The sequence below is a fragment of the Paramormyrops kingsleyae genome, chromosome 8 (genome assembly GCF_048594095.1).
Source record: "Paramormyrops kingsleyae isolate MSU_618 chromosome 8, PKINGS_0.4, whole genome shotgun sequence".
Lineage (NCBI taxonomy): Eukaryota > Metazoa > Chordata > Actinopteri > Osteoglossiformes > Mormyridae > Paramormyrops > Paramormyrops kingsleyae.
In genome coordinates, this window is record NC_132804.1 from 11,713,982 (window position 1) to 11,729,429 (window position 15,448).

At 45.0% G+C, this 15,448-nt stretch overlaps 1 protein-coding gene and 1 long non-coding RNA gene across 2 annotated transcripts in view; one reads left to right on the forward strand and one right to left on the reverse strand.

Moving 5' to 3' along the window:
• camkvl (CaM kinase-like vesicle-associated, like) overlaps positions 1-15,448 on the forward strand; it is a 35,392-nt gene that overhangs the window by 1,833 nt on the left and 18,111 nt on the right. The window lies entirely within an intron of this gene.
• LOC140592192 (uncharacterized) lies at positions 276-4,236 on the reverse strand. The gene is made up of 2 exons (XR_011992480.1): positions 4,120-4,236; positions 276-587 (listed from the first exon to the last, which is right to left on the reverse strand). It is a non-coding gene; the product is annotated as an uncharacterized lncRNA (long non-coding RNA).

The following is a 15,448-nucleotide window of genomic DNA, read 5'->3' on the forward strand; positions in this document are numbered from 1 at the left end:
GCTCTTTATTTCAGGGACCCAGAGTTCCCCCGCCCAAGCCAGCTGGACCACCTCCCCCATCTGATGGTTCGCTGTTCATATGATTAAAACTTGTGGCTCTTCTTCTGAAACATTTGTATGCTGGAAGCATGCATTTGTGTGCATGAGCAAACACCCTGAATGTGCTGAACCTGAATAGTTCCAGAACAGAATCCAGCTGTGAAAATAGCTGACACTGTAAGCCACTTTGGCAAAAGGTTGGCCAGGCAACAGAACTTGAAGTCTACACTTAGGCATCTGGATAACAGGGTGCAATGCTCCACTGTGTTTGTTTTATATTTAATAGCTTTTGTTATTAATTTTATAATTTTTGCATCAGGGTTGGCATGGTTTTGCAGTGGTTAGCACTGTTGCCTCACACCTCTGGGACCAAAGTTTTAGGGTTCCATGTGCATGGAGTTTGCATGTTCTCCCCATATCATCGTGGGGTTTCCTCTGGGTGCTCCAGTGTCCCCCCAGTCCAAAAACCTGTTGAGGTTAATTTGAGTGTTGCCACATCCTGGGTTGTTCTCTGCCTTGTGTCTATAGGCTCCAGGCCCCCTGCGACCCTGAAAAGGACAAGTGGTTGTGTCATTTTTCATGTTACATCAATGACACACTGGTCACTGGCAGGCAGCATGTCCACTGCAAACAAAATTTACAGAAGTTTGGGCGGCAGTCTACATCCTGTCTGTTGGAAAGACTACAACTTAGTAAGGCCAATACCCTGAGTTTTTCTAAGTGATCTCAGTTTGCCTTCCCTGCCCAAGAGAGCAGCTAGAAACTCCATCTGCAGAAACAAAGGTCTGAGTCCTGCTCCATCTCCTTTGAGGTGCTAGAGAGAATCAACATTAGAAACTGTCCTGAGAGCATTTTAGTGTGGATTCCTGCCTCCTCCTCCTTTTGCTAACGCCACTCCTTGCTTCTTCGTTTCCTTCTCTCCATCTTTCTGGGGCTCTTCTGACCTGCTCCTCCTGTCCAGCCCTGGTTCTGTGATGCACCATGTAGCATCTGCTGAGCCAAACCATCACCCTTGGAGCTATGGCCTTCTCCGAGTCCTTCCATGTTCTACCCGTGCACTTGGCAAAAAAAATTAGCAACAGGTTGGGCCCCTCCCTCCAGAAGACCCCCTGCCAGCAACTCCCAGAATTCCTTAACAAAAATTATTAATTTCTTTCTGTTTTTAGGCTTCAGTTCCTCACACTTCTTCAAAGGTTTGTCACTGAAAATAAAGCTGTTGTTTGCCGACGGCTCCTTTCCGAAACACGGCGTTATTCTGCTCTGCGTGTCCCAAGCTGGCATCAGCTACCTGCTTACGCCCTGCCTGTCTGGTAACTGTTTCCTCATCCGTCTTCTCCGGATGAGAGCTGTGTCTCAGGGCCCAGACACAGACCACCAGGAACCTAACTAACACAGAGGTTATACACCTCCCTCTCTAGACTGCCTTCATGGTGCTGTGGCCTATTTATGGTTTAAGCCAGGGTTGTGGCCATTCCGGAATGCATTGATCAATTCCCGTCCAAATCAGGAAATGGAACTGGAGTTGGAACTTAAATCTCCCTGAAATTCAAATTCAACTCCAATTCTGTTCCCCGTAGTTTTTTTTCCAATCCCAACCCCAGTTCCATTTCCTGATTTGGACTGGAATTGATCAATGCTTACCAGAATGGCCACAACCCCGGTTTAAGCCGTGCATTATACTTTTTTAAAAACATGGCTGCAGCTCCAAAGAACCACCCAACGTGAAGCAGAGTGGATTTCAAAACATTTAATGCACTCCAAGCCGCTTATGCCACTGTTACTACAGGTTTGGCATACAAGATTGTACCGAAAGACATTATTTTCACGTTTACAAACCAAAAACACATTAATTGGTTGAACTACTTTCTTTCACTAATGATAAAATGTTTCCATTTAGTTTCTTTTCATTTTAAATTGTGTTATGCATCTGGAATTTTAAGTAATGTTAGTTGGAATTAAATATTATAATACTGCATTGATTTATAACTGGGGGGCAGCATAGTGGTGCAGTGGTTAGCACTGTTGCCTCGCACCTCTGGGACCTGGGTTCCAGTCTCCACTTGGGTCACACGTGTGTGGAGTTTGCATGTTCTCCCCATGTTGTCATAGGGTTTTCTCCGGGTACTCCAGTTTCCCCCCACAGTGGATGGATGAATGGATTTACAACTGTGGTACACCTGGTTAGCAATACATGTGTAGTTATAGGAAGTTAATCAACACCCTTCTGATCAATCAGGTTAGAGAATTCAACAGCAGCATGGTATATGCTTATTTAGGGACTTATTTTTCTCTGCGCAATGATTGCAATAAACATGGCACCGGAGCTTCATCTATTCCTTCTTTCTGATAAATTCTGCCGGTGTGTTTTCTTACTGAGAAGTTCAGCTAAGTCTGACTGTTTGGGTTTCATTTTGCCAAGGAGGCACATGTAATCCATTTAAATTCCTCATCACGCAGGGGTCAGCAGTGGTTTCCACTTCACTGGCGAGTGTGTCCATTTGAGCCATTTTCCCTTGAGACTTGTGTTTTATACCTGTGATACTGGAGGCAGATGGTCCCCTTTCATGTCCCACCCTGCACTCAACAGCTTTTTTAAGCCCTGTAAAAGGCGATTTGTGTTTGGGGGTATTTGGTGCTTTCCGCAATCACGTAAGCTTGGGCAGCCTGGATGGAAGCCAAATCCAGATGAAGTTCTGATAATCAAAGTATCTTATGTGGTTTATAATGTAAAAGTTGGCCCTTCTCTCCAACTTTCTGTTTGTTTTGTTGTTGTTAAAGGTCAGTAGGCTTTTGCCTGTGCGGTTATGTGAGTGAATGAGCCAGGAAACATAGATAGGAGTTGTGTCAGATGCAGTACAGAAATAGAAGACATAAGTAAATAAAAACAGCAAAAACCTATAAATAAAAAAAATCACTTGGAAGAAACATGTTTTCAGAGGTTCTTGGGACTCAGTTCGATGTATGATGCTGTCAGTCATGTAAACGGCCACACAGGATTAAAGACAAAAGTGACTTGCATGCATGAGGACTGGGAAGGTAAGATTAACATTGGCTAGATGAATTTCTGTGTAACCTGGTGAGGAGGGGACAGTTAAGACTTTAGTGACCTTCGAGTGTTTTAATGCATCCTAGTTTAATGCTTTTTCACACACCCCACATCAACAGGAAGAGGGAAAGTGATTAGTGATCACTATATCAAAATGCATCTTCTGCATTTAACCCAAACGTCACAGCAGAGGGCAGCTCATTCAGTGCCCAGGAAGCAATAGTTTGCTCCACGTACCTCAGTAGTACTTTGCTGGTTAGAGAATCAAACCAGCAATCTTTCAATTACTAGTGCATGTCTATAACCATTAGGCCACCAGTGATTTCAGCAAGGCTTATTTACGGATTTGGGGGAAAATTCACTGCTACCACAAGTTGTTTTGGGGGAAGGGATGCAGGGCAGTCAAAACGTTGCCTTGGAAGAAGGGAATCACAGTTAAGCACAGACAGCTGCCATTTTCCTGACTGTTTGCCCCTGCAGAACCTGCTGACTTTGCGTTGCTTCATCAGCTTTGATGTCACCAAACACCAGAATAGCCACACATTTCCGGGATGTTCCATATCCCGCTGGGTGGTCTCCAGGGAAAAAACAATTTCACCTGGGAGTTTTAACACTTGCATTGAGTTGTTTTGCAGATACTTTTACCAAAGTTGAGAATTTCCCTGAATATCTCCCCAACCAGGATGGTGTGATGGCAGGGCATCACGAAGGGGAGGACGATCCAGTAAATCAGGGTTTATTTAGCAAAACAAGCAGAAAAGGGGAACCTTAAAACAAAAGGACCGCCAGGGGACAAGACAAAACTGGAAAAACAGAAATGAAGGCAGGGAACAATAGCAGGAACCACAAATCTAAAGGCAAGGATTGAACATAGGAAAACTACAGTAACTAACAGGGCATAACTATCATGATTATGACCAACACATCACTAACCAGGGAAATAGCCACAACGAAGCAGAACAAGAACAGGCACTTAAATTCACTGCATCAAGCCTAGAGAAGATACGGGTGAGAACCATAACAAATCAACTTACCATTAAGGGCACAGGGCAACAAGAAGCAGGTGGGGTCAGTAATAATTAAGAGGCACAGAGAGGTAACTTAACAGAAGGACCAAAAACTAAAGAAAACCAAAATTACCGAACGAACAGGAAACAAGTAGCAAAAACAAGGAACTGTAACTGACACCTGCTGGCCAAAAGGGGACAAAACACATGGGACAAAGCCAGACAGGCACCGATCCTGACAGACTGGGCTGGTTATAAGAATCAAATAGACGGGTCTTTGTTTATTTAATCAAGTTTGCAAATGACAGATGTTGTTTGTTGATCGTTTACCAGATAGGGGACTGGATGAAGCTGGGAGCCTTTTATTTAATGGTCTCTTTTTAGGGCATGGCTGCAGCTGTGCCTTCCTTTCTGGCACACTGAGAGAAAGCACCAGGTGTCTTCCCCATTGCGTCTCCGTGTTCTGCTTCTGGGCATCACCGTTGCGCTCACTGGAGGTGACCCAGCGTGGTCACACATCAGGCAGCCACACTCCATGGCCCAAAGAGATTCATCCACAATGCGCCCTCAGTGGGGGGTGACAGAACGACCCCATTAACTGATTTTTAATGTTTTTACCAGCTTGGCAACATTAGTCAGAGGACTGAAACCTCTGGCCTCAGAATTGAGCCCCCTAATTGTTAGAGAGGAGCAGAATATCACACGGTTGCTGTCTTCTCAGTCTTTTACATTTCTAAAAAACATGAGAATGGTGTTTCTTTCCTAGCACTGATGAGATTTAACACCAGGAGATTCTGACTATCAGATCATCTCATTCTCCTGCTCACATATATTTTCTTGAAGGGGTCATGTGTAGATGCTAAACTTTTACAGCTTCTGACCCTGATGAGGTAAATCTGACGATAATGGCAAGACACATGAACCAACATGCTTCATGTATGTGTGGACCTCCTTCTTCCAGCCCACAGGACAGCGCTACTGCCATATCCGAGGGTGGGGGCCATGTAAAGTGGAGGATCTGTACATGTCCTGCTGTGATTCGAGTTTCGTATATGTACTGTGCTGTAATGCAGGGTGTGCTCCATGTTGTCCGGTCAAGAGGATCTCTGCTGATCTCTGCAGAATCAGGCCCTCTGAGGGATGTGCTGTCTGGTGAGAGAGGCGCGGAGAATCTGGCCAAGTGTCGAGATCTGTCCCACTTGGTAGCGTTTCCAAAGCTGCTTCATCATTTCCGAGTGGTATTTCAGCAGTTTTACACACAGAAAGTACAAGGAAATATATTACCTGGAAATTGTGCATGCTTGATTTCTGGCTGTTATTGTGAAGCCCATAAGGCTTAAGTGTAAATGATGATAATGACGTATAAATCCGGCTTTCATTCACTTCCCCCCGAGCTGTTAGAGGTGATATGTTAGCGGTATGTTAATTTCTTAATTAGTATCAACATTATGCTTATTTGCATGTTTACCTTCAGCTTACTTATTTTCAGGAGAGGGACTGTAGCTTGTAGATAATACATGTAGATCCACCCAAGGTCAAACACTGGATCTCCATCAACTTAATTGTTGTAAAATGATCAGTGAGCTTTACAAAGTACTGCCATCCGTTTATAGGACCGAGACTAGAGATACACTGGTTGCAATTTTCTTGGCCGATTCCAATTTCCGATATTTTTGCCGTATTTCCGATATTTTTTGTGGCATTGGTCGATATCGATTTTTGCCGATTACAATTTTCTTTCTAAGTACTATAATTGACCGCATATACAAACAAAAATAAGCCTTTCTTCAATGCAAATTTCTCTTTTAATAATAAAAGAAATTGTTAAATGTGGGTATGACATGGGCTGCATGCGTAAACCGGGCCAGTCTCCAGTCTGGGCCGAACATGCTGAAAATCGGATGATTCCGGTCTCTGGCCGATCGATCGCTGCATATCTAACCAAGAATCATTCTTTGACCTGTCAACAGAAGGGATTGACAGAGACGTTTATGTAGCAGATGCTTTTCTTCAAAGCATCATACCAGCGAGGATCAGAGAGCAGAGCAGTGTCCCTCGAGCATCTGGGGTTAAGGACCTAGGGCCTAAGGGCTCACTCTGCCGGCCGAATGGCCTCCTCTCGTTTGTAAATTTCTTATGTTCTTATGCAAGGATTGAACTAGCAACCTTCTGAGTACATACCCACAGAGACCCCACCACTGCCATGGTGAAAAACATTCTAGGTGTTTGGAACCCCCCCCAACACCAATTTCTTATGTATATAGAAGATACAGTTCAGAAATTATAGTAAGGTAGTTAATGGAACTGGCAGGAGACCTACATGTTGATGCTGAGAAGACATGTTCACAGAACAGGTGGAGAACAGCTAACTTCTGTTGTTTCTGCAAGAGCCAGTGTGTGTTTGTTTTACAGCGTTGGGATGGTTTTGCAAAGTGTGGGTCAGTTTATTTTAGCTCATGAAAAATGTTGAGTGTGAAGAGCGTCTGAATGAGCCCCGTGTGAGTTGGCGCCAAGGACGCTGTCCTTATGGCTCCCCCCCCGTTCACTCTCTCTTCTCATGCTTTACTTGGGCTGCTATCTGAACGTCTCCCCCTAGGAAAACATGTTCTCTATAGATTTTGTTCAGCTTAGAATGATAGACATACTCAACTGATATCGATATAGATACGTAATCGGAGAGGTCACTGAGTAGCCGGGATGACATGACTTAAAAGGGCTGGGGGGTTATGGGGTAGCCTGTCCAGGGTCAAAGGTAACAGGACACGTCACACTAAGATAATCTGTTGCCCTGAAGTTTGGCCTGTAACATTGTCTCCAGTGCCAGTCATGGAATTGTGTGGCGAAGCAGAGATGAGTATGGGTGAAGGTACTGAGTTCACAGCAAGACTAAGAGAGTAAGCCTTCATCAGAGAATGGCACGTATCACACCGACACGCACACACCCTTTCCATTGTCAGACATGTCAGTGTCATTTCTTCATCAGCTCTTCCTGCCTTTTTTCTCCAGTTTTCACACAATGCCTTGTGCCCTGCACTCCCTGATGTCGCTGTGCTCCTTATCTCTCTCCTTTAAATCTCTCTCTGAGTCCCCCTTAAAATAACCAGAACTGTTATTTATAGGCCGGTCGCTCTAAAAAAGCAGGCAGAATGAGAAACAGACATGGTAGCGGAGTAGGGCATGGAGGAGGGGGGTGATATTAGACACAAAGGCGGAGGCTACGGAGGGGCGTGAGTGATGCTGGACACTGACCTCCTGTGAAGTGCCCACTCTTCTTCAGAGGTAAGACCACCAGTGGCACGGTCCTACCATGCTTTAGATCAGATGTGGATTCCAGAAGTATGTGGAGATAATGACCCCCATCCCCTGGCCACTTAGTGTCTTCCGCTCACCTTTTCAGCAGGTACAGGACAGCCCGTTCTCAGCGTGTCCCGTCCTGTTTGTTGGAAAGCTTTCTGGCCTGGGCTGTCACCGTAACGGACGACGGAGCAGGGGACATTCAGGACGTGATGCCAAAGGGAGCCCGTTAGTTAAACTTCCTCCAACAAAGGAATGACAGGGAAGCCATGGATGGGTCGGTCTGAAGAGCACACTTTTTTTGCACAAGTGAATTTTCTATAAGTCAACAGTAAAAATGCGAGCAAGGTGTGTTTCTGTTCATTGATGTTGTGCAAATAATACTTGTCATTAATTATCCTGCAAAATTAAGATCTGTCTCACAATTCAACATGGAACAGGCTTTCCATGACTTAGGAGCTCTAGAAGAACTAATTATCATTTTATCTTATGTCCAGTGTATTGACTTATTCGCCAAGTTGTGTTTCCATTGCAGTTTGGCTAATTTATTTTTTGTGATATTTAAAGGTTTTTTTTTTTCTAAATTTGAGTGTTTCCATTAGCGTGTTTTTAGTTCCCATCTTCAAAACGCACAAAATCTAGGTCAGTGGAAATACCAGTAGTGCGTCTATGTGCAGAATTTGGGCTGACAGATGTTTGTCAGTTTGGCACATCTCTCAGGAGATGGATCCTTCAGACGGGACCAGCTTTCCCACTGTTGTCTCCCATTACCGTCTTTGCTGTGAGCGTCTTCATCCCCCCTGTGATTGTTGCCTTGCATCTCTTCAGGGATCATCTAACTCTAGACTAGAACTGGGAGATTGTTGTTTCAAACACAGTGGTTTTGTCAACAGAATTTTCCACCATGAGAAATGAAATGGATAGAGCCAGCAGGACAGAGAAGAGGGGTTTACATGAGAACTCCGATAACCCACGGCTCTGAACGGCATGCAGTCAGAGCTGATTCCACAAAGACTTCATTAACAGACTTTTGTCTTCAAGGAAGATTTGCAAGACTGTTTCCTTTGATAGCAGAGAAGTCAGGGTCTCTCTGGTTACTTTCCTAGAACAATCCAATATTCTTGCCGTGTTTGCGAAGTGGACCTCTCCCTTGAACCTTGGAGGTTTGTTTACCTTCACACCCTCACCTTGGGCCTCATCATTTTTCTTCACTCTGTTCCACCCCCCCAACATTTCCCAGTATCCCCCATCACATATTCCCCCCCACCTGATTCTTTCCCATTTCTCTCTAAAGCTCTGTTGGTCCCAGGAGATCTGCTGACCCAATTTGTGTCAGAAGGCAGGCTGTGTACACACATGTATGTCCCCGTATTGACTTAGTCAAACCTGCTCTGAGATCAGGGAGGTTCTCTTCATAGTACCTGTCATCTGATACCTTTCACAACCGATGTCAGTGAGGAAACAGATCGCATCTCCTGCACATTTCAATGTATGTTCCTCTCTCAACATGGAGATTGATGAGAATTTGGACTTTCTGATGAATTGGCGCCGTGCAATCAAAGCTTCATCGTAAGTGTGCTAAAAATGGAAGGGCCAGCACCCCAAAGGCAATGGTGTCCATTTCAGTCCCTGTCCAAGGAGGGACATCCAGCAGGCAGACTGTTACTGACAGTCACATGGTAGGAAGAGGTTGTGCGTTTGAGCTCCTGACAAATTGAAAATGCCCCCCCTTTGGAGACTCTTTTCAGTACCGGATGATTACGCAAAATTTATCCGAGTCAGCAGAATTAACCAAGGCGGACGTCCCACGCCCGCCTCTGGCTATGCCCTCCCCGCTTCAGTTCGAGCACCTTCCCATTGAATAGTCCTGTGTAAGCTGAGCAACAGAATCACCCCAGTGAACACGAGCGACTAAATGTGTGAAGGGGTAAAATTCCTGTGGACTCCTCTACAGCAGGTACAGCATGTTTGTAATGTGCCATTTCCCTCACTTGCACATTGCTTTGGATGTATGCATCTGCTAAATGAAAGGAAACAAAAATGTATAACATAAGCAGCTCAGACTATGGAAATGCAACAGGCCAGAAAAGTCAGAACAACATATTTCAATATGTATATAAACCAGGTTCTTCCTGATACACTATATGGACAAAATGGATACACCTTGAATTCAGATGTTTCATTCAGACCCATTGTCACAGGTATATAAAATCAAGCACTTAGCCATGCAGTCAGGTTTACATACATTTGTGAAAGAATGGGTCGGTCTGAAGAGCTCAGTGAGTTCAAGCGCGGTAAAGTCATAGCACCTTTGCAATAAGTCAGCTTGTGTATAATGTCATCTCTGCTAGATATTTCGCGGTCAGCTGTAGGTGGTATTATTGCAATATGGAAGCATTTAGGAACAACAGAAACTCAGGCATGAAGTGGCAGAGCAAAAGAGTGGGGTCGCCAAGTGCTCAGGCGCACAGTGCGAAAAGAGTTACAGACGTCCTCTGGCATTAACCCCAGCACAGAAACTGTCAGGCTGAAGCCTCATTGATTGGGCTTCCATGGCTGAGCAGCTGTATGCAAGCCTCACGTCACTTAGGTCAATGCCAAGCATGGGATGGACTGATGTACAGCACTCTGCCACTGGACTCTGGGGCAGTGGAAATGTGTTCTGTGCAGTGACGAATCACGCACCTCTGTCTGTTAGTCTGATGGATGAGTCTGGATTTGGTGGATTTCAAGAGAATGTCACCTGCCTGACTGCATTGTGCCAACTTAAAGTTTGGTGGAGGAGGGATAATAGTATAGGGTTGTTTTTCAGGGTTTGGGCTGGGCCCCTTAGTTCCAGTGAAGGGAACTCTTAATGCTTCAGCATACTGAGACATTTTATGCTTCTATGCATATGCTTCCAACTTTGTGGGAACAGTGTGGGGAAGGCCTTTTTCTGTTCCAGCATGACTGTGCCCCAGTGCACAAAGCAAGGTCCATAAAGACAAGGTTGGGTGAGTTTGGTGTGAAAGAACTTGACTGGTTCGCACAGAGCCTTGACCTCAACCCCATCGAACACCTTTGGGATGAACTAGAACGGAAATTGCAAGCCAGGCCACCAAGTCCAATATCAGTGGCTGACCTCATTCATGCTCTTCTGAATGAATGGGCAAAAAAATCCCCCAGACACACTCCGTAAACTTGTGGGGAACATTCCCAGAAGAGTGACAGCTATTATTGCTGCAAAGGGGGAAAGAACTCCATACTGATGCCTACAGATTAAGAATAGGGTGTCATAAAATTCCTGTAGGTGTAATGGCCAGGTGTCCCAGGACTTTTGTCCATATAGTGTAGCTCCAGTAAATGTAAAGACTGTATTTTTCCTGGCAGCTCTATTCGGCAATGAGTCATGAAAATTTTAAAAATGTCTGTTATAGAAGATGTAAAAAATGGTGGTACAGGGGTCTGTGAAGCATGCTGTTAGCTTTCACCTCAACTGACCCTATTTTCTGTGTGTGGGTGAAGAGCCGATAAACTGTCTGTATTTTAAACCGTGATGTGCATCGCAACTGGATAGAAACGCTTCAGTGGACCGTGACAAGGCCATGGGGCAGTGAAGGCACAGCAGAGCTGGTAGAAGGCCGACTTTGAGGTCTTGGCATCTGCGGTTGAGAAAGGGGTCAGAATATGGAGGTGGAGTAAGACACCCGGGGAGAGAGGGGGGGGCAGCGTGGCCCTTTAAGCGCCCGGGATGAACTTCTTGACGGTTGTGGGTTCGTTTGGCATAGCAAAGCCTTCGCATTCTGACAGAAAGCTTGTTTGACACAGAGACATGCTTATAGGCCACGAAGTACAAAACTACAAAACTACTCACTTGTATACGGCTGGTGTGAATATTTAACTTCAGACGGAGGAAGCAGGTTATATGACTGAGCTGTATTTTCGGGTGGAACAGCGTGACTTTTAGTTCAGTTCATTTCCCCTGTAACTGCAGGACATTACATTTATAGCTTGTTTAATAACAGTATTAAGCAGTACATGTTGCTCAAACCTAAGCGTCCTGTTGTAAGACAGACGCAGGCATAGATCTCAGTGGAAGCGGAAATTAATTTGACCCCATAATCAATTTTATATGATGGGTGAGGGATGAGATTTACTCATCAGTACGGAGGGCAGCTATTTACAAGTTAGTTGGAGTCATCATACTTAGCGAAGGAATGGAGAGACTCTCTGCTTGGAAACAGCGAAACAAAAAATGCAAATGAGATGCCGAGTCTCTTGTGGACAGAGTTTATGTAGAAAGGCACTTTGATGTGGTACATTACGACCAAGGGGAGGAAAGGCGAGGGAGAGACCAATATCAACACTGTTTTCCAAATAAAACTACTTCCTCGATTTTACTAATGATTCACTGTGAGCACTAAAGTTGCCAGGTAATATCAGTAGTGCATTTCCCTCGTGGGCTGTGGTACTATCAGTGTTGCATTTCCCTCGTGGGCTGTGGTAATTCTGGGAAGCTTTGGACACTCAGAGCTTTACTGGCATATGAGGATGAACCAGTGGCTAGAGTTCTGGTTCTGTAAGGGCAGAGACGGTGTGGACCAGGTAGAGCCTGCTACCCTCACGGCTGTCAGCGGGGTGCGAAGGGAATATTCTGATTATCTTCATGATTTGTTTCACACCTTAAAAGTTCAGGATTTTGGCTAAAACGGGACTCATGTCAGTAACATACATCGGGGTCAATGAACTCCTTTTTCAGGGAGACCCAGAAAATCTGTAACTTTCTATATGGATTAATGTGTTCCAGTTCTTCCCTGCCCTTATTTTAATCTAACATTAACCATTGAACTCAACATACAAGTGGAGATGAGAGACAACAGTTCAGTATTATGTGCATAGGTTCTCTGGGTATCTGCTGAAAACATATGTATTGTTAAACCCCTCACACTTTGTCTGTTCTCCTCTGTTCAAATTTATTAGCAGAAATAAGCACTTATAAATGAAGTAAACAGAGTCTGCATAAAAATAATCCACAGGCCTGTTCATTATCTGCACTCAAATGCCCTGTGGTGCATCTAGTTGCCAGGCAAGTCCGAGAATCCTCTCATTAGGAGACCTGACAGACCCAAACACATTTAATTCAACGTTTGCCTTCGATTTATGCTGTATCGTTAGGTAATGAGGCATTTTACTGCTCCTTTCTTAATGGGCTGTGATACATTTCTGAAATGGTGCATCAACTTCGTGTCACGAGCATTCGGTCGCTGCTCGGAGTCAGGGGACAGCCCGCATCCTGCTCAGATGTCCCTAGCCGTTCCAACAGCACAAGCTGCCATTTGTTGCCTCCTAGATTCTTCAGAAACTAGGAAACTTCTATCTGCATCACGGCTGAAAGCCCTTTGTGTCCCATTTCGGGCCCCCGCCAAAACGGGCTTTTTCAAGATCTCCGTCCTCATAAAAGCCAGTGACAGGTGTAGGTACGGACAGACCGGCAATTTGAGCTAATAATCTAGATGTACGGCCGTGCCGGCAAGCAGAGAAGCCGCCCCACTGTCAGGGCCTGGGGGAGCTCGTTTAAACCGGGACTGGAGGCAAAACCCAATTAGCAACAGAGAGAGGAGCAAGAAAGAGCCAAGAAGGAGCGGAGAGGAAGGCCGGCTGACACAAATGAAAATCCAAGATGGAGTGAGGAGGAGATGCAAGTGAAAAGGAGGGGCAGCTGAACAGCAGCGGGAGAGAAACATTAAAAATGGATAAGATATGCGGCTCTCGTTAGGTGGTGAAATGTGTGTGGATTCTCACTTGCCAGTTAACAGTTGCCTCCACTATTAGGAAGCAGTTTCATGGGAACTGTGGCACATCAAAGCTGAGAAATAACAAGGGCCATACCCATGGTCGTTAGCCTGTTGGTATGCTCCGTATGCACAGTCCCTCCTGCTTGGGCCCCAAATGGGTGCTGCTTTCTCCAGATACCCTGTGCATGCCCTCTGTGACACGTGAGAGCGACCCAGGGAGAAAGACCCCACGCTAATGGCGGGAGCTACATTCAGACAATGGCTGCTTATTGTCCTGTTGCTGTCCTATAGGTGCGTGTTTCTGTGAGCTTGTAACACAAACACAGGTACGGGAGTGGAGAAGCGCAGTAAATCACATCGTGGTGTGTCACAGCCCATCTGCCTTCCCTTGGTCTAGTGGCCATTGTCACATTCATGATGACAGTACAGACGCTCCCAGATTCATGATGGTTTGCGTTACAATACTGCGACTTTACGATGTTTTCTCACTTTCAGTACGATATTCAATAAAATACTGTATGGTATTTAACGTTGGCTTTGAGTTCACTGCACTTTTTGTCCGTATTGCCCCTTCCATCATTAATTTGGGCCCTTATGGGTTGAATGTATGTTGATGGTCATTCGGTTCTTAGCTTTAAGATGATGAGCCTTGGAAGACTCACTTGAAAGGATGCTGGCTGTCCACCGCATGAAGCAGGCATTAAGACATCAGGAGAGCTCATTTACCATCCAAACTCGCAGTAAAGGCAGGACACGAAAAGAAAAATGTTCAACCAATAACTTTAATAAGATTTCCCCCATCCCCAGTGAGCCAGGAGTCAGTGAAAATACCTTTATATGCTCTGCATTTTTAATACGTTCAGATGTTACTCATTTTCATTGCTGCCACAGAACACACTTCCCTTTATTAAAGCGGTGTCTCTGATGATTCCTGTCCAGTAATTGCCTGTTGTTATGGAAATAATGGAAGCCTCATGATTCACAACTGCGCTCTTATGAGCAAAGAGGAAATGACTGCTTGAACTTGCAGGAAGGTTGTGATTACAAGGTAGCTAGACAAATAACATTAGCGCAACACAGATATGCTTGTTAAATACCTCCTGCGTGCATTTCAAGTAGGTATTCAGTGAATCAGCTTTAAGTACTTAACATTAATTTGTCTAGCACTTGTTTTCAGCTTGTTCATTTGGCAAGATACATGTGAGAGAAAATACGGCAATAGCTAACACCAGTCTCTCGGTCTGACGCTTTATCCTTTCACAACACGTTTTTCTAACGTCAACTGTAACCAAGCAACAAATCGAGATCAGTTACTCTGCCCTGTGTATGAGGCAGAGGGAGGAGGATCCATAATCTGACCTCAGACCAGTTTCTGTTGGAATTCTAAGTCTCCAGGTCCCCTATAACAGCAGTAGATCTTCGTCCACCATTTTCGGTCCCTTGGTGTGTACTCTGGGCTGTCCCGCTGAGGATCACATAAAAATGGCCTCTCCCTGTCTGAATCATTTTTCCTCTGTCTGCAAACCAGTTTTACCCCTTTTCTCTTTTAGTATTCCTGATGCATACTTATTGCTTCTGGCTTTCTTCTATCTGAAGCCTATAATGATGTAGGAATCCTTGAACTGCTTGACCCCCAGTCACTATTCGCCCTGTCTAGACATTTACCTGTTTTCTGTGTTTTTATTGAAAAAGGAAAGAAAAATATTTTCTTCGTTTGGGTCTGAGAATCACAATACCGCAGCAAATGTAAATACTAGTGGTTACCTACAGTACATTATGAAATACTTAATGGCTCCTTAAAGATTAAGTTAACAAGTGATTGATTACTCCTAATTAAGCAGGATTCAAATTTGTGCTGCCTTTTGAAGTTCTCTGGTGGGTCAGATCTAATGTTGGTAATTTGCAGAAATTCTTCAGGATCTGTATGTGGTGCCGGTAATTAGGGGCCACGTTCTGCATCTCTGTGTGGAAACCTCGTTACTTATGATGTGGGGGTTAGTAAGAGCGGCAGCGTGTGTCCCGGCTGTCCGAGACCTTCTGTCGCTTTTCACCTCTGATTCTTTACTCATTTTTTTCCCCATCTTTTTTACAGTGTTTATGTCTCCTTCACGTCTCATCCGTCCACCTATATTGTCTCTTCATTCCTCCTCATCAACAGCCCCCAAAGTCTGTGTGAACCTCCCCCTCGGTGTGCTTCAAAGCCAGCCGGGCGGCTGCAGGCTCCGTGCTTCCGAGCGCAGGAGCTCAGGGCCCGTCCTGCAGTGCTCTGCCTCTCGTTTGCCGCCTGT